General features: G+C 42.1%; 1 pseudogene; it reads left to right on the forward strand.

Annotated features, from left to right (window-relative positions):
- The first annotated feature begins 1,629 nt into the window (after window positions 1-1,629).
- LOC149267335 (flowering locus K homology domain-like) overlaps window positions 1,630-24,433 on the forward strand; it is a 30,472-nt pseudogene continuing 7,668 nt past the window's right edge.

Raw genomic sequence — 24,433 nt, forward strand, 5'->3', positions numbered from 1 at the left:
ATTTTCTAATTCAAATCTAACCATTCCCCCCAAAAATTCGTTTATAAATGCTAGATTGGCGACATATTTTCACAGATATTTCCCTTATATTCTCACTTAAATGTTGCCCCCCACTCCATTTGGTCATTTTCCCATTGTCAAGTCATGAACAGTGACCATAACGATCACTTTCTGGCTACCCTGCGTGGTCTGTTATTTTATAGCGCAGCTCCCTACGCGTTTCTGCTGACACTGTGGCATTCCCTCATTCCGCGAAGTTCCCCAATCGGGTAGCTCCCCAACCCGGGCAGTGTAGTTTATAGTCTCTCGCCTCCTTTCAACTGCCTGGAGCACTAAGACTATGCTTCCACCATGTACTCATCTAGCCGGATCACCGGTGTATGGCTTCAGTCTGTTACTATTCACCCGCCCTGGGAATGGTTCTCCATTCAACTTTACCAATTGAACTACTCTACCATCAGTAATCTCCTTGATGAAATAGGGCCCCATCCAATGCATCCGAAATTTTCCTAGAAATTTATCAAACTTGTTGTCATATAATAGAACTGAATCATTTAACTTGGACGTGCACAGTTTAATGTGCCAATCTCGCCATGCATTTTCGCTCTCCTTTTGAAATTGTTGATGGAATCTAGCTACAAATATATCTTCTTCAAGCTCTGTTAGCTGCGTGAGCCTCTCCTCTAGGGTTCCATGATCTGCCATTCCTGTGAATGCCACTATGCGTAGGCTAGGTACATTGTACTCCATCAACATCACAGTTTCAGTTCCATAAACCAAACTAAATGACATTTGTCCAATCAGCTTCTTGCAAGTCATCCTATAAGCCCATAGTACCATGGGGATGTGCACATCCCAGTCATTCCTTTGAGCATTGCAAACCTTTGTGAGAACATTCTCTAGTATCTTATTAAAAGCTTCTAACATTCCATTAGCCTGTGGGTGATAGGGTGTGCTCTTCTGATGGTAAACATGAAACTTTTTTGTCAATGCATTGATCGTCTCATTGAGAAAGTGTGTATTGTGATCACTCATTAGAATTTTTGGACAACCAAACCTTGTCAGTACGTACTCAACGATAAATTTTTCTGTTGTTGCACTTGTACAACCCTTCACAGGCTATGCGCCTGCCCATCTGCTTAAGTATTTAGTCACGGTGATGATGTACCATGCACCCGTTTTCTTTCTTGGAGGCTGAATTGGTCCTACAAAGTCAATTGTCCAATTCTTGAAGGGTTGTAATGATATCTTCAGATTGACTGGTAGTTCATCCCTACGTGAGGGTCTTATATTCCTTTGGCATGCATCACATGCCCTACAATATGCTTTTGAATCCTTATGCAAGGTTGGCTAGCACAACCCAGCATGTAGAATCTTCTGTGATGTTGCTTTTCCCGCATAATGACCTCCTCCTACTCTGTTATGTGCCTTAGTAAGGATGTTATTTCATTCAAACTCTGGCAATAACATCGTAACACTTCATTGGAGGCCATTTTGTATAGGTGTCCTGTAATGACAGAAAAGTCTGCTGCCCGCACCACTAGTTCCTTCTTCTGTTGACTTGTATAACCTTCCAGAGCCGTTCCTATCATCAAGAAGTGTATAATATCTTCAAAGTGACTATCCGTGATGTGCACTAGAAAGGGCTGTACATCGGGTAGTCCTTCCTCCAAATTAGTAGGTTCTTCTCCAGTTTCAATGTGCGACATATGATCCTATCCAGCATTCAAGCATCCTAGTTTCACAATAACTTCAAAATCATACTCTTGCAATAGGTGGTGATAAAAAGTGGCTCGGATGGCCTGGAGAGAATGTCTTTTGATTGCTTGTTCCAAGTCAGAAGGTTGGTGACATAATAGGTCAGAAGGATGAGTTTGTCAAGAAAATGTGCGAGGAGACTAGATCTTGTATTAAGATTCTCAATGGACTTTCAGGCACCCCTGAGCGTGTTGTCATGGTGTCTGCAAAAGAAGAACCCGACTCAACAATTTCTCCAGTAATGGATGGGATCCTTAAAGTTCATAAGTGAATTATTGAAGGTATAGATGAAGTAGGTTGAACTCAACAAGATGGGGGTGCACCAATAATAAATCGCTTGCTACTAGTAGGCATACAGTCTAGAAGTTTAATTGGTAAGAAAGGCACAACAATAAAGTCTATTGAGGAAAACTAAGGTGTTGCTGCTCGAGTAGTTGGTGTTAAGGATATCCCATATTACGCTTTAGCATATGACAAGGTTATCGAGATATAAGGAGAACCTGCAAATGTACATAAGGCCCTTGAGCTAGTTGTTTCTCACCTGAGGAAATTCTTGGTTGATTGTAGCATTCTTACTCTTTTCAAAATGAATGTGTCAAAGGCAAATCAGTCTCAGATGGACTAGAACCTACGCCACTAGCCATGGAGTCATAACCAAACTAGTTCATTACCTAATAGTGGCAGTGCTTTTGGAAATAACTCCAAATACACACCCACCACTCCTCCACATGATAATTATTATACGCCATCAGCCATTCCTCCAGAAACTCACTCCCCCCACGGCTAAAACATATATGGAAAAGATACTCTTGTTGGTCATTCAATGCCAAATGTGCCACCAGCACCTGTTATTATACCAATTTCTCAGTGGATGCAAATTCCTTTATCATATGATGATGTTGTGATTGGGACAAATGGTTCTATTGCTGGGACCGGGATCTGCATAACAAGATGTGTGACGTCACATCATTGGAATCCAACTAAGGAGATTGAAGACTGGTTGGATAGAAAGATCCACGAATTTGTAGCACAAGAAAACAGGAATCAGCAATTGATGAGAGAATAGTGGTTGGACAGATACTTGTACATAGATATACATGAAATATTCTTCTGTTCCTTCTCAGTTGAATGATACAAGTGGATCATGAAGTTGGTAGACGACCCAGGGAGTTGGAGGCTTGATGGTTTGATTATCTGGACCCCGAAGTTAGTGCGGAAATTGGAAGCCTCTGAAGAGAAGATCACGCACACTGTCGATAATTGGCTCCACTGTATCATAGTAGGGCTTGTGACAGAGTGCACGGTTGATACTTTGGTTAGTTACAGTGAAGTAGAGCACCACTTATTCAAGGGGTCATAATGTAAGTATTTGAAATTAGGACCATTTTTTGGCTTGATGGGCCCTGACCCAGGTTCAACGTTAAGCAGCCAAGAAAATCCCTGCACTACTGGCACTTTCAGTATCAATCCGCGGAGCGTGGACTGTTGGCTTAGTGGGGCTTGACCCAAGTTCGAAAGTGATTTATCCAAGAAAATCCCGGTACTACTGGCCCTCTTGGAAATAGTCTGCGTAGAGCAGACTAAGGTCTCACCTGAAGTAGTATGGGAGGGTGCTTGAACCAGGTTTCTGCACCCTAGGGATGTCTTGCTGAAGTTTCTGGAGGTTCGCGGTCTGAACCGGCGTGGTTGTGCTACCCTGTGCAACTATCTATCCATCACAACCTATGCCACTACCTTTGCACGACTCTGTAAGGGCACGAAGAAAGTACTATCCTGATCTCTATTCTTACTACGCTATTATATTAGTGCTTAGCTTAAATTGTGAGGGCCCAATATTCTTATTACTTCATTCAACATTCAGGTAAGTGCGCATAATCATAAACAGTATAAATGCATAAAGATAAATAGAAACATAGATGCACAATTTTCCGATTCAAACTTATATTTATTAGTATTCCTTTTCAAGTACAATCCCACTTATAGACCCGACTCCGCCCTACGCACTCAGCTGTAGGGGTCCATGCACTCAGTTGCAAACTCTACTAGGCCTCTGCGCACTCAACTGTAGAGCCTCTTCCTACCACTACGACCCAATACACTTCATATTCCACTCTAGGCTCTAACCATGTCCAAACTATTCTATCTATTCTCCATTCAACTTAGCTATCTTTACACTTAGAGCCTCGCTCTATTTATACAATCCCATGGTCCGAATACCATGGGTAGGTCGACACAACTTTACATTAAATTACAGATCTTAGGGTGGACAACCCTATGACTCAATTATATAGTTTGCACTCCGTGCCAATACTTTGAGGAGTTCTACACCATATTTGACCAAAACATGGGCTTTAAGCCCTAAAACTTGCTGTGGGGGATCCCATGCCCAACAAGCCCCAAACACAATCATTGTGACTTGTCTCGACTCACTCTACTAGTGCGGCGATCTTTGCATGGAGCCCCTCCAACTGTGCATGTGCTGCGTGAAGGTCCACAACACACTATTCTGCTGTCTGTTGGATCTGCTCTAGTCATTCTGCCAAATTTTTGCTGTTAGGGTTAGATCCCTATCTTAAGGCATGCATCACCTTCATTTGTGCAAGCTTACCTTCAATATCAATAGTGATGCAGAAGGCCTCATCAATCCACGACTGGACGCGCACTTTAAGTACTACCTCCTTTTGTTGTGCAGCATCCACCTATTCCTTCAACGCCTTCGCTTTTTGTAGCTTCACCAGCTGCTGGGTCAGGACAATTGTCTATGTCATTCTACACACACTGTCATACTGCACTTGGAGCTCCTGTGTTTTTGTTTCTAGGCGCTGTATGGTGGGGTCCTCTTATAAGGAACTGAGGACCGCGAGGGATTCTTACAACATCATAGTACAGTCTTGCACTGCCTGTCCTATTTCGTCCAACCCCTTTTGGATAGTGCCACCGCGTTGTTGCCTAACTTTCGAGGGCATGGATGACTGTGTCTTTAATCGCAATTCGGCAATCTAAAGGTTGAGGTCCAGTTATATCCTCGTTGCTTCCTCCTTTGCCTCATGGAATACACTAACCAATCTGTAAATTTGCACTCCTATTGGTATGTCTGTCGGAATTTCTAGCTCTGAAGCACAGTGACATGCTTCCTCTACTACCTGCTCCAGCTGCTGATTCTGCGCCAGCTCTTCGTCGCATTGTAGACTAAGTTTCTCGATGTTGATTCGCTATTCACTGATCATTTTTATGGTGCGTCCTTCCCTAGCGTGAAGTTCTACCGTTGCACCATCCTGTAACTGGTATAATGTATCCCGCGGAAGGGTATCCAAGTTTAGGCCAAGTCCCTTGATTCGGCCCACCGTGGCTATTTCCCCCATGCTATCCGCTATCAGTGCTCCTTTCGGCAGCACGACATTGTTAGCCATTTTGGCCCACAGCAACTGCTCCGCGATGTACCTGTGGCACCATATGCGGCTACTATTCCTTCTTGTGGGGGTCGCTGTTATAGGACAAATTGACCTCCTAATAAACTTAGAGGAGAAAGAAAAGATGACTGAAAGAATGACCACAGTTGCAAGCCCAGAATCCACACTAACACTCTCTGTACACTGATAACCTGCATTATAAAGCTTATTTACAAGCATAAAGGAGCGTTAGTCAACCTACTAACTCTTGTTGTTAGGCCCAGGGGAGAATTAGTGAACTTTAGTGATGCTCAAGTGGTTATGCCAATGAATTTGCCATAAAATATCTAGATATCATTTCTCTAAATTTGTGCAAGAAAAGCAGGGAAACTCCAAAAATCAAGATATTTGGAGAAATTCTATTCCGGAAACAGAGGCAAATGCGAAAAAGATGCTAAAAGAGGAAGGTTCTTGCTTTTACCCAAATGAACTACTTGTGGAGTTGGGAAGCCCTAATTTGATTGCCATTTAAGCAACGAGAGGGTCATTGCACAAGGGTCAGAGAATTTAGAAGGATAGTACATGGTGCAGTTGTGATATTGTCATATTCTTGAAGGAGCTAGCTGAAAGAAGGAGAGAGAGAGAGGAAGAAGGGATAAGGAAGGATGATTCAACAAGGTTGTTGTAATCACTCTTCTATTCTGAATATAGGACTACGGTTGTGTTCCACTACTTGAAGTTTTGGTGATATTGTGCATTTATTTGTCCATTCTAATGCTTGTTGTGTTTAGTAGATAAGTTACACATTTATACATGTTTGTTACGGATTCTTTCATTAATTGTTAGAAGTATATGCTGTGATTGGTTTGCTTCGTGCTTTCGTGTAGGAATCATCTTGGAGCCGGTCAGGAGGAGTTCTTCTTACTGCACGGAGATCCCCAAGCGAATCTAGAAAGAACCAAAGGTGATCCTTTCTCCATATCGTGTCAATATATGTCATATAGATGAACATGTGTGTAACAAGTACCTTTTGCAGATAACCTTACAGTTTTTCGGAAGTCCTGAGAAGACTTTCGTGGGTAGTTTTGATCCCGTACATTTTACCCCATAGCAGAATTAGCGACTCCGCTAGGGACTATACATTTAGTTCCTGGTTATCCAGACTCCTCTCAGATCTCTTCTCTCTTCTATGAGCTTCCCGCTTCTTCATATCCTTCTCTGATCCACCATCTAATTTGTTGCATCCTGCAAAGTTTCTTTCTCTTTAGAAACTGATCCCAGAAGCCCACTTTTTGAGCTCTTTCCCTCACTAATGCAGGTTGCTGGTCTAGACAGAGCTTTATAAAGCTCTTTGACTATGCACAGGGTGCGTTAGTGGCCAAACTAAAGCTCTGTTTACACATAGACAGAGCATTAGTGACCTATTTCCATGTTTTTCAAGAGATTTTGTGGATCAAAAGGGGGGGAAACTTGTCCCAAGGGCTAAATTAAGATCTTCAACAGTATCATGCTAACAAATTTGGTGTCTTAAAATTTATTTTTTAAGAAAATGCTTTAGTTTTTCTCTCATAAAAGAAATTTTTGTTGAAAGAAAAGCTAATGAACTGTACATCTCCTTTTATAGAAATAGTTGTACGCTTCTTTGTTTTGGTTCAATAGTTGTTAGGGAATATTGAGAAAAGGAACTTTCGGTTATGCAAAGTGTTGAATGACTTTAGATGCACTGGCGAATACATGAATATGTGAAATAATACATGTGTAGAATAAGACTTGTTTGCATAAGAAATTGAAGAAAAAAATTCAAAGCATAGTTCTGCATGGTTTATCGAGTCGAGAGTCTCATCATATTCATAGGTCAACACCCCCTCCAAAGACAAATAAGAAAGTACACTAAAATTTACAATAAAATCAATTATATACTCTTCTTTAGAGAAAACCAACATTAGATAGATTAGGACCTTGGGTTAAGAGAGTGAGTCAACTACCCAAGGTTGCAAATCAAACTAGTGTCGTTAAAGAGTGAAAAATCCTTCTGCACTCATATTACCAGGACCACTCCACTCACACTGGAGCAAAATATGAGACAACATCAGATTGTAATCGAAGGTAGCCCGCCTTCTTTTACAACTCCTTTGGGCATTGTGTGTAACGGGGGTCCCTTCGGGGATTTCAGAACTAAGTCAGGGACTCAGGTATCCTACGCACACAGTGTGTTGTCTATGACTATGTCCCCCCTAGTAATGTTTGTGATTTGAGGTATCTCTAGTGGCCAATACTTCTAGGTACTTACCTAAGGTGACTGGGATGGGCTGTTGTGGTACCTTAAACGGATGGATCTACTTTGTCTTCATTTTTTTGGAGGGTGCTCGTCTTCACAAGAGTACTTGGCCCCTCAATCTAAGGTTCAAGCGAAGCTCAAAAGTAATCGTAACCGTACATTTGGCCATCCTTCTCTGTTACTCATTGAGAGACTGGGTTTCATCTCCAGTAATCAGTGTTTATTAGACAAGGTAATTTCAATTTGTTTGTTGATTATCATTTTTAGTGTATTTTTTCTTTTTAGGTACCTAAGTGCTATCGTTTTTGAGACTTAAAAAATATCACCTTAAAATTTATCTGATAAAATTTACCAGTCATTGTGGCTACATCTAGCCCTCACTATCAATCTAGATGGTTGTTAGGACTTCCTCCACTCACTATGGAAGATCTGTCGAGATCCACTGACTCAGATTCCTCATCTTCGAGGAATCAGTCTCCTAATTCGCACACAGGATCGTTTTGGACGACTGACGATTCTGATTTGCCAGAGGATTTCTTCACGGAAGGATTTCTTCCTCATTTTAACACTCTTCTTACAAATCAGTCAGATCTTGTTATTGGTCCCGTTGTACCAGTACTTCACTCTTCACTGGCAGGAACTCTCCCATCTATTCAGTTGACACCTCAAGGGTTGTGGAATTATAGAGACACTGTGAGTCCTCTACCACTTCGCCAGTCAATGGTCATCACAACACCGGCAATGTGGAACACCGCAATCCCATTTGTCCTAGGTACTGTAACTCACATAACACCCTCTATCAGTGGAACCCATAAGATGCTAGGTTCCACTCCTATGGTGTGCCAAAGCATACCTTCAACTAGTGCCACATATAGTGCTCCATATAACACTCAATGTGGCAATATGGGTGCGGTCCCAGTTTACCAAAACCAAGGTCGACCACCAATGTATGGTTCTAACCCCCAGATTCAAATATCTGGGGTAGTTCCCAATATGCACATGGCGGCGAGAAATGTCACAGTTCCCCCGCCGTTCTCAGGCATGCATGGACAGTTGCTGATTAACATGAGTTTTCCCTCTGTCAATCAAAGCCATCTGGTCAGTTCAGTGTCTGTTGGGAATCCACAAGGGATCCCCACCCAATCCATGGGGGCACCCTACTCACAAGCTCATATGAGTCAAAGGGGAACCGCTTATACTGGGGGCAACTTCATACCCCAGTATCAAAATCCTCATGGTAATCCACTTTACAACACCGTACCTCAAAGAAACTGCTACACCACGTAGCCCATGTACACCATGGGGAACCAAACGATGGGAGGAGCACAGAGATTCTTAGGTCATCCGTCATCATAATGGTCTGAGTCGGGGGCACCCAACAATTTTCCTTTTCTGGCAACATTGGATATCCCCAACTTATACAAGTTGGCTAACGACCCCATCTACCATAACCTACAGTGGCCGCCGATCTCGCATAAAATACCGGTGGATATTCCTAAGTTTGACAAAAAACAAGGGGAGGATCTAGGCACTCACGTCACCACCTACCATCTATGGTGTGTTTCTAACTCCATGGTGGATGACAGTTTCCAGTTGCGTCTTTTTCCCGGCACCCTCATTGGCAATGCTGCAAAGTGGTATATTGAGTTACCACAGGCGTCAGTGAATACCTTTGACACTTTAGCAATGGAGTTCCTAAAGCACTTTCAGTTATCTATCCATTATGAGATAGGGACGAAGCTCCTTACTTCGTTTTGTCAAGATACTACTACCCACATCTCCGATCATATCCATGAATGGAGATGTAGATGGAGGTTAGTCAAAGCTCCAATCCCTGATTTTCTCTTAACATACTATTTATGTAAGTCATTGCTCCCGAAAATTGCTAGAGATGTCACTCTAGGTGGTGCTGTCACAAAGGACCAATCCATACATCATTCCCAACACTTGGATTTAATTTATTCACAATCTGGCACTCTCTATGACATTATCCCCTATGCTCCCAGTAACCCCAATCCTCCCACCACTCAGCACCCTAGAGCACATGCCGACGGGATCGTTGGCATAACCTCCACGAGCGCTGTAAAACAACTCAATGGGTCCGTTGCCAAGTTGGCAGTGGACCCCTCTTCCAAAACGACTGCTCTTCCTACCACTGCGATTAACTCTATGCAGTCTACACAGAAATCTAGTAGCAAGAACAAGAAGAAACAGAACAAGACCGCTCCTTTTGAGGAGCAGTCATCTAAGCAGCCCAACCCGAAACAAAAGGCTGCTACGCCTACTGATACGGAAAAGGATAAAGGCACTAACTATTTGTGCAAACTCTGTCTTGAAGATCACGTAACCTGGCATTGTCTGCATCTTCAAGAATGTACGGATTACCTTACCAAGAAAGATTCTAGTAAGGCACCTGTTGTCCTTAGAAATCCTTTTCCTAATCAACAGTAGCAACATCTTGTTGCCAACCAATCACTGCCCATGTTAGGGGGCAGAGATGGTTGACAACAACCTTTAGTTGGTGAAGGAAGTTCCACTGTTTACACATTTGAAATGGTAGAACTAACAACCAGAGCCAAATCTTATGAAGCTCCTGTCGCTCCGGCAGCAGGATCATTCACAGGTCAAAACCCATCGCCGCCCAACAATTTGCGAATCGAAAGGCCGGTTGAGGACTGTGTAATTTGGCCCCCCAAGGGGGCACTTTGACGCACAACGCACAACACATCTACATGTGCCGCCCAACACTACAACATCGTAGAGGATTTGATGCAAGTGCCGTCGGCTATGTTGGCGCTCGAAGTATTACAAACATGCCCCAGCCAAAGGAAAGCTTTGCTTTCGGCTATTGGGGCTATTGACCCTGCGAATTCCATGCTTGCCATTTTCAACATGGACAAGTGTAAACCTCCCCTTTCCCACCAGCTTACATTTCAGGTGCATATCACTTCGAAAGGGAAAGGTATACACCGAACTGACCTTGATGAAGGTGCTTCAACCTGAATCATGTCAGCTTCATGTTGGCTCGCCTTGGGTTCCCTAACCCTCTCACTACCGTCGAACTCCCTTAAAGCTTTTGACGGCCACACCTTTGTCCCAAAAGGATACTTAGCCAATTTTCCCATCACTTTGACTAGGAAAACCGTAACGGTGGATGTAGAAGTTGTAGACCGAGAACTCATCTATAATCTGTTGCTAGGTCGCAGTTGGACATATGCCATGACAAATGTCGTATCTGCTGTCTTTCATATCATCCTATTTCCATTGGATGGAAAGGTCATAACAGTCGATCAGTTGTCTTTCTGCACCTCTGATTATTCACCATTACCACACGGCTTCGTACCCCTAGTAGGAGGTGTAACTGACAGTTTTGTTAGTATCGGTACTGGTCTGTTGAAGGCTTCCTCCCTTATGGGTTGTTTTCCTCTTTTGTTGCCACAGGTTCCACAATCGGTCAACATGCTTTCATCAATTCCTCATGAACTGACCGAGCCCTGGATCCTAACATCTCCTTCAGACCTTGACACATTCAGAGACCAGATGTCGTTGTCATCAGCTGAATTAGCCTACCAAGGCATTCAATCAGCATCCACATCTCCGGTCAAGTTGGCCATCGCCGACAGTACCACCCCCCTTCCCATAACTACTCTTCCTTTAGATCCATGTGATCAACTCCCCTCAACGGACGAAGCCATTAGAGAAATCATGAGTTTTGGAGAGAAACATTGGGAGGAGTGGCATATTCGGGGTCTGACATCTGATTCGCACATGATGCCTCTTCAAGTCCTATCCTCTGACATAAACGAAATCATTTCCCCACCCTATACAAGCATCCAAACTTATGGGTCGGAAGAAAATATGGACGACACTTCCAAGTCAATGCCCATAGATATTTCAGTCAAGAAAAGCACCATGGAAGATACCCAAATGAGCATAGATTGCAGTCCTAAGGAAATTGCAAACTCCACCAGCCTACATGAGGAATTCCACGAAGAATTTGTTTGGTCTCAAGGGGAAATTCTTAACTTTAACCCATCATTTGTCGCGCATGAGATCCAACTTTACAACAAAGCAAAATAGAATGGGTGGCCACTTCCTTCCCTCGATATAGGCGTTGAACCCATGCCCAGTCCTACGGCTGAAGAAGAATGCCTACTATACCTCAAACAACTGGATAAAACCCATAGAGCTGTTGATTTAGCACTCGTAGCTCACAAGGAGCAGGTGCAAGCTAGATTTGCACAAGCGGTTAGGTTTTCTTCTTTCCAAGAGGGTGACTTCATATCACTCTATCATCCAAAATATAATCTCTTAGAGGCTTGCATGCTTCGACCAATTTGGCTAGGTTCGTATGTCATAACTAAAGTCCTCCCCTCAAGGGCATATGAACTACAGGACTGGGATGGAAACCCACTCAAGGAGCCCACATACGGGCTCTATCTGAAAATTATTCTACCTAGTGTCATGCTAGGTAGGTACTTTGTAATTTTATGTATTCATAAGTTTTGCATCCCTTTTTTAATGTGATTGGATTGTTTTTGTTATTTAGTGGAGTACTTGTCTCATAAATTCTGTTCGCAATGCAGATGTCGTCATTGCCCCTAGCATACGTAGGATATGCGGATAGTGCTAGTCGTCACACATGGCACATTGCATCAGCTACTTAGGTCATCTATACACCCGAGTCGAAACTATTTTTCTCCGGGTGAGTTTCCTTGGTACTGCCACCAACAACATTGCTAAGTACATGTTTGTCATTTCGCTTCTAACGGAAGCGTCATCAAGGGGCATCTCCAATCTGGTGGTCAAGTTAGACTCCCAGCTAGTCGTTATGCAATTGACCAATCATTATCATGTCCGAAATCCAGCCTTGTTACATAACTATCTAAGGGTACGCCTCTTGGAATTCCAATTTGACACAATCACATATGAGTATGTTCCTCGAGAATTAAATATTATCGCTGATTCGTTAGCTAACTATGTATTAGATTGGAATTCGTCACATTTTTTATAATAAGCATGCATAAGAAGTAAAAACATTTACTAAAGTTAAAAATTTGTCACAAAAAACATTTTTTAAACACATTTACACCACCAAAAATACCAAAAATATCTGTATATATATATAGATCGAAATCTAGGATTTTACATCAAAAATATTACAAAACTTGGATGAGTTAAGTACAAAATGGTTCAAAGCCCAGCTACAAATGCTCATATGGCTAAACCAGAACACCTGCTAGAATGAGCCTATTGCTCCAAAAAAGCTAAAATAACTCTAGCTACCATCCGAAGAGGAACTAGAAACTGCTCCGGTACACTAATGGTGTGTCGCTGCATATGAGCAGGAATCTCCTTCATAGGAATGGGGGGGACACCCAAAGTCAAACCCTCTAGGTTCCTCAAAACCTTGTGGAGACTGTCGGCATCACCCCCTCTAGCATGTAGTTGGCCGCTTCGTCTCACATAGCGAGGTTGGCCTGCAGGTCGTACTGGCACCACATCTGGGTTAAGCATAAAAGTTTCATGTCAGTTCTTATCTCATCATTAAAAAAAAATTACATATACATTCAGAAGTACAAAAATACGTAATTACTATAAATATTATTCTCACCTTGAGGACCCCAGTTGGTCCCGGGTGGTAGCATCAAGTCTGGGTCACCAGTAAAGTCCATGCCTTCATAGGCATAGTCATCAACAATCACGATCTGGCTGCGAAGCCACTGGAAGAAGTCTTCCTCAAAAAAGTGTCGTAGTGGTCCTCCTCCTGTGTGAGGACCAATTGATGACCAACGACCCTGCCTCGGCTCCCTCAGATCAAAAGTACCCAAGCTCACCCGTGGGCACATGACAGTTTCCCTCTTAAGGATAAATGAGACTATGATAGTACCGTACCCAAAACTGTGTTGGGTACGGGTCTTGCATGCTGTCAATTTTGCCTTCAACTGGCGAAGCACTGCTTCACACCAGTTGAACATTTGGGGCTGGATACAGTCAATGGCAAGCAAAAATTGGGCCTTTGTTGCTACATGGGGACTTTTGGACCCCGCCAAATGCACAATCAACCATAAAACTGCCCTCATAGACCGAGATCGAATCCTCTCATTTGAGACTCTATTGCTAACTAATCTACTCCCAGGGATGCAGTAGATATCTACCAGCTCTGAAGTAGCTCATGGGTCTAACCTGCCACCGGTAAGGTTTGCATGTGCCCCACGGCATGAAAAACTAGTCAAAAAGTAAATGTCACCCCAGTCAATTGCCAGCTCTTGATCTCCAATCCTGAACACTTGCTCGTGTTCATCCCAGCAATGTATGATCGATCTCAATAGCTACTCCCGTCCTTTCATCAGCTATAGCCTTGCATACTTCAACAAACCATAGCAGAGCAATGTAAGTATGCAAGCTAGATCATTTCACATCAACAATTCCTCATTGTCATGGGCCCGTTCTCTCCATAGGTGAGTCATTTCAGCTCAAAACCTGCACAAAATAACCCTAAAATTAGTTAAAATGGGGAAAAATCACTTAATGAATCCATGCATGAGGGTTTCAAATGCACCCTACTACCTTAACGCCCCTCCTAGTGCTGCACAGGGAGGATTAACACCCTCCCATGGCTCGTACAGAGCGTTTAACACTCCCTACTGCCCTGTTGGAGGGTGTTAGTGTGCAAATATGGCTCTAGGGCACCTCAGATCTGCAAATTTCCACCCACAAAACTGATAAAAAAGGTTTAATAAAGCATAGAGCAAGGTTTTAGCTCTCACCTAGGACTGACAGCATGTCGAATGGTTTCCCGGATCTCCTGCAATGGTTTGCGGAAAATCTGCTCCTCTTTAGCTCCAACTAGCTCTCACAAACTTCAAAATAGTGAAAATGATGCATGTGAGAGCTCAAAGCATTTCTTTATATAACTATGAGAGATATGATTTTTTGAAAAATCATTAAAGAGGAATAGTCCATTCTACATGATTTTTTATCATGCATGAACCTAGATCATAGGAATTGCTGCCTTTTTACTGCTTTTGATGAAAGTACTTCAGGAATGAAAAGTAGTAAAAGTTGCATGCAAGACTTTCAAGAGCACTGTTAAGGATATTTTATTGCTCTTTAAAAAATATAAACATCCTCGAGTTTTTGTCCTTGCGCTCGTTAAATCTATGCAACGATAAATAGAGCACTTTTGGAGACATTTTATCTCTCTTTAAACAATATAAACACCTCCGAGTTTTTGTAGTAGAGCTCATTAAACATATATACCACAACCCGTAAAGCACTTTTTTTGGATATTTTATCACTCTTTAATCAATACAAACATCCCCGAGTTTTTCATCCTTTGCACTCGTTAAACATATGCAAACGATGCTCTGAGCACCTCTTTTTTGATCTTGTTCTAGCTCATAAAATGAAAAAGACCAATGGAGCATCCTTTTTAGGCACTTTTTTCTCGCTCTTTAAACTGAAAAAATCCCGAGCTGTGTCTTGCTGCTCATTAAACATGGTAAAGATGACCCGAGCATTCTTTCACGTACCTTTTTCAAGCTCGTTAAAAAATAAAAAATCCTAAATTTTTGTTACTGAGCTCATTAAAGTGTCACAACAAAACATGAGTTTAGTCCACCGCCTCATACTCGTAACAAAATGAGGTCGACATCTAATGGAAAAAGGTTTCTCTTTATCCAGGTCCAGTAGATTAAATACGGAAAAGTAACTGATACGAGTATACTATTAACCTTTTGTTGCACTTGTTTAACAACTATGACAAAGGGACCACCATGGAGTCTCTCTTTACGATCTTTTTAGACTCTCTAAAATGAAAATATCACTGAGTTGTCTAGTCTGGACTCTTTAAATACATAGACAAGATATAGGGTCATTCTTTTTACGATACTTTTCAGACTCTTAAAAGATGAAAAAATCAACGAGTTTGCCTGTATGGACTCATTAAACTAATCAGATAGGGAAAAGAGTCGTTCTTTTTTGGATCCTTTTCAGACTCTCTAAACATGAAAAGATCGATGAGTTTACCCTTTTGGATTCATTAAAAATCAGATGGGGAAAAGTGGAAATACAACCGTATCCTAAAGCATGGTTTGGCAACAAAAGTTCCCTTGAACATGGCACTCTCTCAGATAAACCATCATTTTGATAGCCTCTCAATATGAACCCTACCAACCTATGAGTTTTTAGCCTATATACCTTGATGCCACTGCATCTCCGTATCTTAAACACTCTGTAGTGTTCATGAGTCTAGTGTTGTCTGGTTAAAACTGTTGTCGTGCCTTCTATTGTTCAAGGGTCCCTACTTGTTTCCTCGATCAACTGACCCTACATATCCTTTCATCATGCCCTCTGTTTTTTAGACCCAAAAGCTCAAAATATTCTTCAGAAAAAAAAATCATCTTTGTCCGGTTTCGTGTCGACTAATGTAGGACACATCATTACCTACCTTTCAACAGGTTCCTTCCTATTGAATTCAACACTCTATCTAGGAAGATAACCCAGAAACACATTCAGTGCCTTGGTGCTTGCAGACATTAGTGGCAGGTTACCTTGTGCTTGATCACAGATTTTCATCATTGGCTCCTGGTTAAGCAATTATACGAGTGTTTGATGACAAAAAATCTTTCACACTCGCTAGTTTGCACTGTGCATCTTGGAGACCATCACCATTATCGGTGGCCTTCCTCACATCTATTAACAGTCTCCATTATTGGCTGGTAATCAAATGATTTCATGCATGTTCGATGTCAAATCATTTTATCACATGTACCGATCTATGCTATTCGGTGAAGCAGGAATCAAGACCTTGGGTAGAGGCTTGCATCATTCAACCTTGTTTCTTATCCCAAGCTGCGATATTGTTCTTCGAAGATAGCCATTTCAAGATAATCTATTATGACACTGGATCTGCCCTGTGCCATGTCGGCGGCTAGCATTGTTATATCTCTGAGAAGAATTTTACTCCGACATAGATACTAAGCATGGGAATGCCCAACTCAGGAAATGATTTTAGTAGTTCATATATATGTACTTTTGTTGTATCAGGTTTTCCTTATCGTCCGAAAGTTCTCTCTCTCTGTACAAAGATTTTGACAGGAAACTATAGTAGTTTCATAAAGTATTTCAGCTATCATCTCTGCCTCTGATCTCATACTTTAGGGGCATCTTTTATAGGACAAATTGACCTCCTAATCAACTCAGAGGAGAAAGACAAGATGACTGAAAGAATGACCACAGTTGCAGGCCTAGAATCCACACTAACACTCTCTGTACACTGATAACCTGCTTTATAAAGCTTGTTTACAAGCATAAAGGAATGTTAGTCAACCTGCTAACTCTTGTTGTTAGACCAAGGGGAGCGTTAGTGAACTTTAGTGATGCTCAAGTGGTTATGCCAATGAATCTGCCATAAAATATCTAGATATCATTTCTCTAAATTTGTGCAAGAAAAGCAGGGAAACTCCAAAAATCAAGATATTTGGAGAAATTCTATTCCGGAAATAGAGGCAAATGAGAAAAAGCTGGTAAAAGAGGCAGGTTCATGGTTTTTACCCAAATGAACTACAGGTGGAGTTGGGAAGCCCTAATTCGATTGCTATTTAAGCAACGAGAGGGCCATTGCACAAGGGTCAGAACATTTAGAACGATAGTACATGGTGTTGTTGTAATATTGTCATATTCTCGAAGGAGCTAGCTGAAAGGAGGAGAGAGAGAGAGGAATAAGGGATAAGTAAGGCTGATGCAACAGGGTTGTTGTAATCACTCTTCCGTTTTGAATATAGGACTGCGGTTGTGTTCCACTACTCGAAGTGTTGGTGATATTGTGCATTTATTTGTCCATTTTGATTCTTGTTGTGTTGAGTAGATAAGTTACACATTTATACATGTTTGTTACAGATTCATTCATTAATTGTCAGAAGTATATTCTGTGATTGGTTTGCTTCATTCTTTTGTGTAGGAATCGTCTTGGAGCCGGTCAGGAGGAGTTCTTCTTATCGCATGGAGATCCCCAAGCGAATCTAGAAAGAATCAAAGGTTATCCTTTCTCCATATCCTGTCAATATATGTCAGATAGATGAACATGTGTGTAACAGGTACCTTTTGCAAATAACCTTATGGTCTGTCGGAAGTCCCGGGAAGACTTTCAAGGGTAGTTTTCATCTCGTGCATTTTACCCCATAGTAGTTGCACCTGAAGTTCTTACAGCTATGCCCTGAGGGCCCCGAACACATTCTGTTGCTCCGTCATTGCTTCCTGGAGCGCTTCCTTGGTGACCTCACGAACTGTGTCATGGATGTTGTATAGGTCACCCTCTATCACTGTAATGGGTTCACCATCTAGTTTGGAAGCCTTGGTCTTCTTTCGTGGGCCTGTTCGTTCCGTACCACATGGCCATTTCAGTTGTGTAGATGTCATGCTTGGGTCCACGGCTTGTTGGGTAGCGGATCCCTCCATAGCGGGTTTTTGGGGCTTGAAGCCTGAATTTTGGTCAAGTGTAATGTAAAGACCCCATGAAATGTCAACGTGAAGCACGAGAGTCTAGGGTTGTCTGCCCTAAAATAATATAATTTAATGTATCCTATGTTAGCCTACCTATGGTCCGCAGACCATGGGATTTTATAAATAGAGCAAGGCACTAGGTGTAAAGTTAGTTTTAAGTCTTAGCTTTGAGAAGTAATATGGGTTTTTGAATGAGGAATTCGCTCTGAGTAAGTCTGAGTCTTGGGTCATAGTAGTAGGAAGAGGATCTGCAGCTGAGTGTGTAGAGGCCTGGTAGAGTCTGCAGCTGTGCACGCGGACCCCTGCAGCTGAGTGTGCAGGGCGGAGTTGGGATTGTACTAGGACAGAGGATTAATAAAAGACAAGTTGATTTTGGAATATTCCATGCCTATGCTTCTGTTTTATTTATGCATCTCTTTACAGTTTATGATTGCGCGCAGTTGCTATGAATTTTGAATGATTAATGAGAATATTGGGTCAACATAATTAAGTTAAGGTCTATGATAAAAGAACAGTAAGGATTAAGGATCTAGATAGCACCTCTTCGCTCTCTTTATAGAGCTGCACGAAATCAGTCACACAAGCTACGAAGGACAGACAATTGCATGAAGCAGTGCAAGTGCCTGAGATCGGTTCGCAAACTTCGTAGTCTTCAGCAAGAGATCCCTAGGGTGCAGAAACCTTGTTACAACACCCTTCCATACTACCTCAGGTGAGACCTCAGTCGGCGCACTACAGACTATTGCCGAAAGGGCCGGTAGTTACAGGATTTGTTTTAGTAAATCACTTCTGAACCTGGGTCAGGCCCCAACAAGTCAACAAATGGTTTTGTTTCCTGGACCGGGATCTGCCTAAGGGATGTCTGATGTCATGCCAATGTAACTCGAAAAAGAAGGAAATTGAAGAGTGGTTGGATAAGAAGCTTCACGAGTTCATGACATAGGAAAATAGAACTCCGTAGGTACCTAAGGAAAGGTGGCTGGATCACTACGTGTATACAAAAATCCACGAGATCTTCTTCGCATCGTTTCCTTATTAACTATATGAGTGGATCACAAGGTTAGCTGACAGCCAGGGAAGGTGTAAGCTCGACCAACTGATAGTGTGGACTCCGGAGTTAGTGCATAGACTAGAGGCATCAGAAGATAAGATCGTGTGAGCTGTGGACCATTGGCTCAATCAGATAATAGGGGGATTTATCACTAAGTTCACGATATACATGACCGTGAGCTATAGCGAAGCAGAATGACATTTTCTCAAGGGATTGCGAGGTAGGTACATTAAATCTTTGAATACCTGGATTAAGATGATGTGATGTGAAAAACGGGTGACGTGAATACATTAATGTTTGGAATGACGCGGAGCAGAAGAATCTACAAAGGTACCGAAGGATTAGGAAATAGTCCCTTAATTTCACATTCACGAGAGAACGAGGAAGATCTCACTCGGGTTTCTCCAAGAAGTGCGGTCAGTTTGATAAGGCAGTGCATTCTACAATTATCACCTCCACTTATGCCATCACTCACTTCACCTACTTCACCTCCATCTTCACCCACTCCACCTCCACCAAAACCACAGTTCAGCATGGCAAGCACAATCAAGCTACCTGTATTCAGAGGAGTAGGGACTGAGGATCCAGACCAGTTCTAGTTCGTGGTGAGAGCAGTGTGGGAAGCAAAAGGGGTCACGGACAACAACATTAAGAAGGCTATGTTGGTATGTGTGCTATAGGATCGCGCGTTGACATGGTATATCAAGAACTCGAATGATCACCCAAATGTAGGAATAGCAGAGATCCAAAATGCGCTAAACATAGAATTTAGTCGGCCAAAATCATAGACACAATAAATCATCGGATTTAAACAGATCGCGATGCTTCTAGGTGAGACCCCCTGGGATTTGGATCAGTGATCGAAGAGTATGATCTGTGAGCCTAATATGACGCTCACGGATGCGCAACATTGCGCATGGTTTGTGGCATCTTTGACACCACACCTCAGGATGACGTTGTCACAGTAGAAGCTTTCAACCCAGGCTGAAGCATTGGAAATGGCAATGAGGTTGCATGAAACACCGATACAGGATCTGGGATTGGGAGTCCAACAAATCCACATGCAACTATAGAATCTATGCTTGGAGATGCAAAGTTTGAAGCAGGATAGGGCACCACGACCAGAGGTGCGTGAAGAAGTGTGGTGCATAAAATGCAAAGGCCAAGGCCATGACAAAGACCACTGTCCAATATTTGCAAACTACTTGGTAAGAGGGAGGCCAATTCCGTTGAGACTAGAGGCACATGCAGGGCGAAGTGCAACAACCGTGCTATGGTGTGCAATATGTCAGATAGGAGAAAATCACACAATGGATAACTGTCAGTTGTTGCAGAGGTATACACAGACTCCCCAGCAACTGTTTTTTAATTTTTGTAGATCAGTGGGCCACGATGAGCGTACTTGTCGAAGCTACAAGTTAATGATGGAGTGGACCCTAGCATGTAGAATGAAAACAGAAATGCGAGGCCTCGACCTAGCCGCAGGGATGGCAAGCGCTGGATTTTAGGGCTGAGGTCGAGGACGAGGAGAAATGGGACCAAGAAGGGGTCACGGACAGTTAATTTGTTACAATTGTGGAGGACCAGGGCACTACGCCTACTATTGTACCAACCCAACAAGAGCATCCTATTCATACTCTACTCAGTTTTATCATGAGATGGTAGATTTTCCTATGCTAATCGCATAGATGTGCAAGAAAGGGGTACTCTGGCCTACACCAACTCAAAATATTCAAATGATGATGTCTGAACCACACGAAGAGGACCCAAATGTGAATATAGTGCTCAGAAGCGGTGTGACTATAGGGGAAGACAAGGAGAAGCAGCCTGAGAAAGATATATGGGTTCACAAGGCCCCTACAAAGGAACCTGAGTTTGACTTAGAATGTGCAAAGGAGATGTTCATGGAAGCTAAGAAGAGCTTCGCAGCCTCTACTTCAGGTAGTAAGGATCAACCAGAGCCAGGAATGGATCCTTCTATGCTTACTACCTTTTTAGAGACATGCATGAAGCTGATGCGTGACAATAGGGCAGTTAAAGGACTACAAGAGATGATCACTAGGTGTGAAAGGTTAGGTGAACCGCGCATAGTCTAGAATCTAGGAAAGCATACATTGTGCACTAGGAGGGAAATGAGATTGACGACACAGATTGAAGATTATGAAATGGATCAGGTAATCCTAGACCTGGGTTTGGACGCAAATGTGTTACCCAAATAGACATGGGAGTGCATGGGTAGGCCCACATTACAGTGGTCCCCTATTCAGTTACGAATGGAAAAAAAATAGAATATTTTACCCATGGGGAGATTGCAAGGGGTGACAATTGATATCAAAGGTGCAAGCACACAGACAAAGTTTCAAGTGATAGAGATTGTTGATGACAACAATTCTTATCCCACGTTGCTACAAATAGATTGGGCCACTAATATGAATGGAGTCATCAACCTGAAGGAGTGGAAGATGATATTCAGGAAAAGTCCCTAAGCATAGTAGTTCCATTAGATCCAGCCGAAGGAGAGTGCTACACTGAACCTGTACGCAACGATGACATCGACGATGAGCTAGATTGCATTTACCAGATAATTGCACAAGACCAGGATTGGGTGAACCTAATTGTAGATGGGAGAATCTCATGGAAATGTGACAGTTCCTATACTTCGGATTCGGATGAAGAAGTAGAACGCTCGCAGAACTAGTTGCATGAAGTGACAAAGCTGAATTGCAACATGATGATTAGATCACTGCAATGCGTGATGACAGAAACAAGGGAACTGCCAACATATGATTGGGTAATAGTGGTGGATGAATTCTTGGACAAATTTGAAAACGCAATACCGAAACAACAGCGGTATGATGCACTAGAATGGGCACAACACGCAACACCTACACGATGGTGGAGTACACATCAGAACACTATTGGAAACTGGCACGAATGTAGAAGATGGATGTGTTTGCAATTTGGGAGTCCCCAACATCGAACGAGAGTCAGGTAGCCAGGATGAAGCAACTTGCGCACCCACCTGTGTTGATGGGTGCAGACATGTGTTGTGCATGCACTTCCCAGACTAAGGATCGAAAATCAAAACCAGACGCGGCAACAGGAAAAGTGACAACAATTCCAAGTCAGGACATTCAAAATGCTCTCCGGAATCATGAACAAAGGTCACCAGGTGAAACGAACTAACTAGGACCTTTGCGTACCAGTGGTTCAATGGGCCTATAGGGCCATGAGCAAAAACTGGAGCTCGGAAGTGATCCCAACACTGATAAGAGGAGATGCAACCATAAGAGCAAAGAAGAATTTGTTATGAAACCAGCTAAAAAAAAAGATAGAAAAGATAGATCAACACCTTAGAATTTAGCCTCTTTGAGGGGGCAACCTCCTTTACATTACATAAATGAACAATTCTTCGATGATACAAATGAAAAGACCTCCTTTCTATATATAGGAGTCTAAGGGGTCATAACATAATCAGAGCCGACATAACAATAATAATGTAAGGGCCCAATAATAACAATAGTGGGCTTCTATGTGGCACAATAGTAACAATATGGGCACTACATGGGTACATCAATATAATAAGTGGGTTGTACTAATAAAAATAAGGGGTTACACTAGTAGTATAGGGGCCTAACATGTCCCTCTCCTTCAAAAAGCGTTGTCCTCAATGCTTGAGTAGTTCTTGATGCTTCTGTATAAAATTATTGTCCTCCCATGTCGAATCTTAAGTGGGTAAGTTCTTCCAGTTGATGAGATACTTTGAAATTGATCGATTTCGTAGCTGTCGGGTTCTTTTTTCTGTGACTGCTCCAGGTTCTAATATGATTTTTCCTTCCTCTTCAATTTCTAGCAATATTGTTTGAATTGGGATCTTTTGTAACTTTTGAATAAGTGGCCATACTTCTTCGTCCTTCTTCCATTCATCCCTTGCTTCATTTATCCAATCTGGTTGGATAATAGAAATGGCACAAAACAATGCTTCCACATCCTCATCCTTGAAGAGTCTTCCCATTCGGTAAGGTCGCCATTTTTTAAGTGCATGTAGTAGTGCCAACATTTCCTTCTCATAAATAGCTTGCTTAAGATGTAGCAGTAAAAATAACCAATCACCTACATCAAAACATTTTTCACTATGATGTTGATGTACCTGTTGTTTCATTTGATTTTGCATCGAAGTGGCATTATCCTTTAAAATTTGGAGAACTTGTTGTTGATGCTAGATGTGATCTTTCTCTGCTTGAACCTTTTTCTTCTTGATATGTCCTTCTATCTCTAGAGTTTGGAGAGTGGTAATTTCTTCCAATCCTTTACAAGACATGGTCGGATTCATTTCTTGATGCTCGATGTGATCTTTCACTTCTTGAACATTTTTCTTCTTGATATGTCCTTCTATCTTGATAGTTTGAGGAGTGGTAATTTCGACCAATGAATTACAAGATATGGTTGGATTCATTTCTTCTTTCTCAATGTGATCTTTCACTTCTTGCACCTTTTTCTTCTTGATATGTCCTTCTATCTTGAGAGTTTGAGGAGTGGTAATTCTTGCCAATGCTTTACAAGATATGGTCTGATTCATTTCTTCATTCTCTTGGGTGGGGTCCTAGCATATATCCTCTTCTTTTGATGTTTCTTGATCCTTTTCTTCCTCCTCATATTCTATGTAAAATAATTTCTTCTCGGCACACTTATGACCTTTAGTACATTTGCTATCACAATTGTGACAAAGCCCTTTTTCTCTTTTTTCTTCCAATTGTTGTGGTGTAACCCTTGTAGGTTGTGGAAGGCTGGGAGAAACAACACTTCCATCTTTATAGTTGTGAGGGGTATGCTTCCTGGTTTCCATAATTTTGCTTTCCACTATGTCACAAAGCCCTTTTACTCTTTCCAATTGCTGTGGTGTTGCTCTAAAGAAGGTGTTGCTCTTTGTATCCTCATAATGTGCTATCATTTCCTCCATGAAAATTGACCACATAACAAGTTGTTTACGAGAACAAAGCCCTTCATACCATAAAGATTGATCCGGTTCTAAATATGAAGATGCAATACATACCTTTTGTAACAGTGGTACACCATGTAGATCAAAATATTGCTCCATTTGAAGTATCCAATTTACTGGATCCTTGCCATCAAACTACCACATCTTGCTTTTTCTTGATTTTAGGAGCTCGATCTTGAAACAACTGTAACTCTGTACTTTCGGATCTTTATGTTCTGAAATTGTGACCTATAGTAGCACTCTGCGTCCTATTTCCAATGCCACCAGTATGATCCAAATTGGATTCTCCAAGAAAGAGTTATGCACAATCTCCCAAGATGACCTGATTATAGACCTTTCCAAAAGAGCGAACTTGTATGAAGTGCCACGTGTCACTGTTTCGACCTTTGGCTCTGAAAAATATATACAAGAGACTACAGTCTGTCCTCTTTCTGTACCTTACGAAATTTCAA

The sequence above is a fragment of the Pinus tabuliformis genome, chromosome 6, assembly GCF_031772625.1.
Source record: "Pinus tabuliformis cultivar Carrire ecotype Pingquan chromosome 6, CPIR1, whole genome shotgun sequence".
NCBI lineage: Eukaryota > Viridiplantae > Streptophyta > Pinopsida > Pinales > Pinaceae > Pinus > Pinus tabuliformis.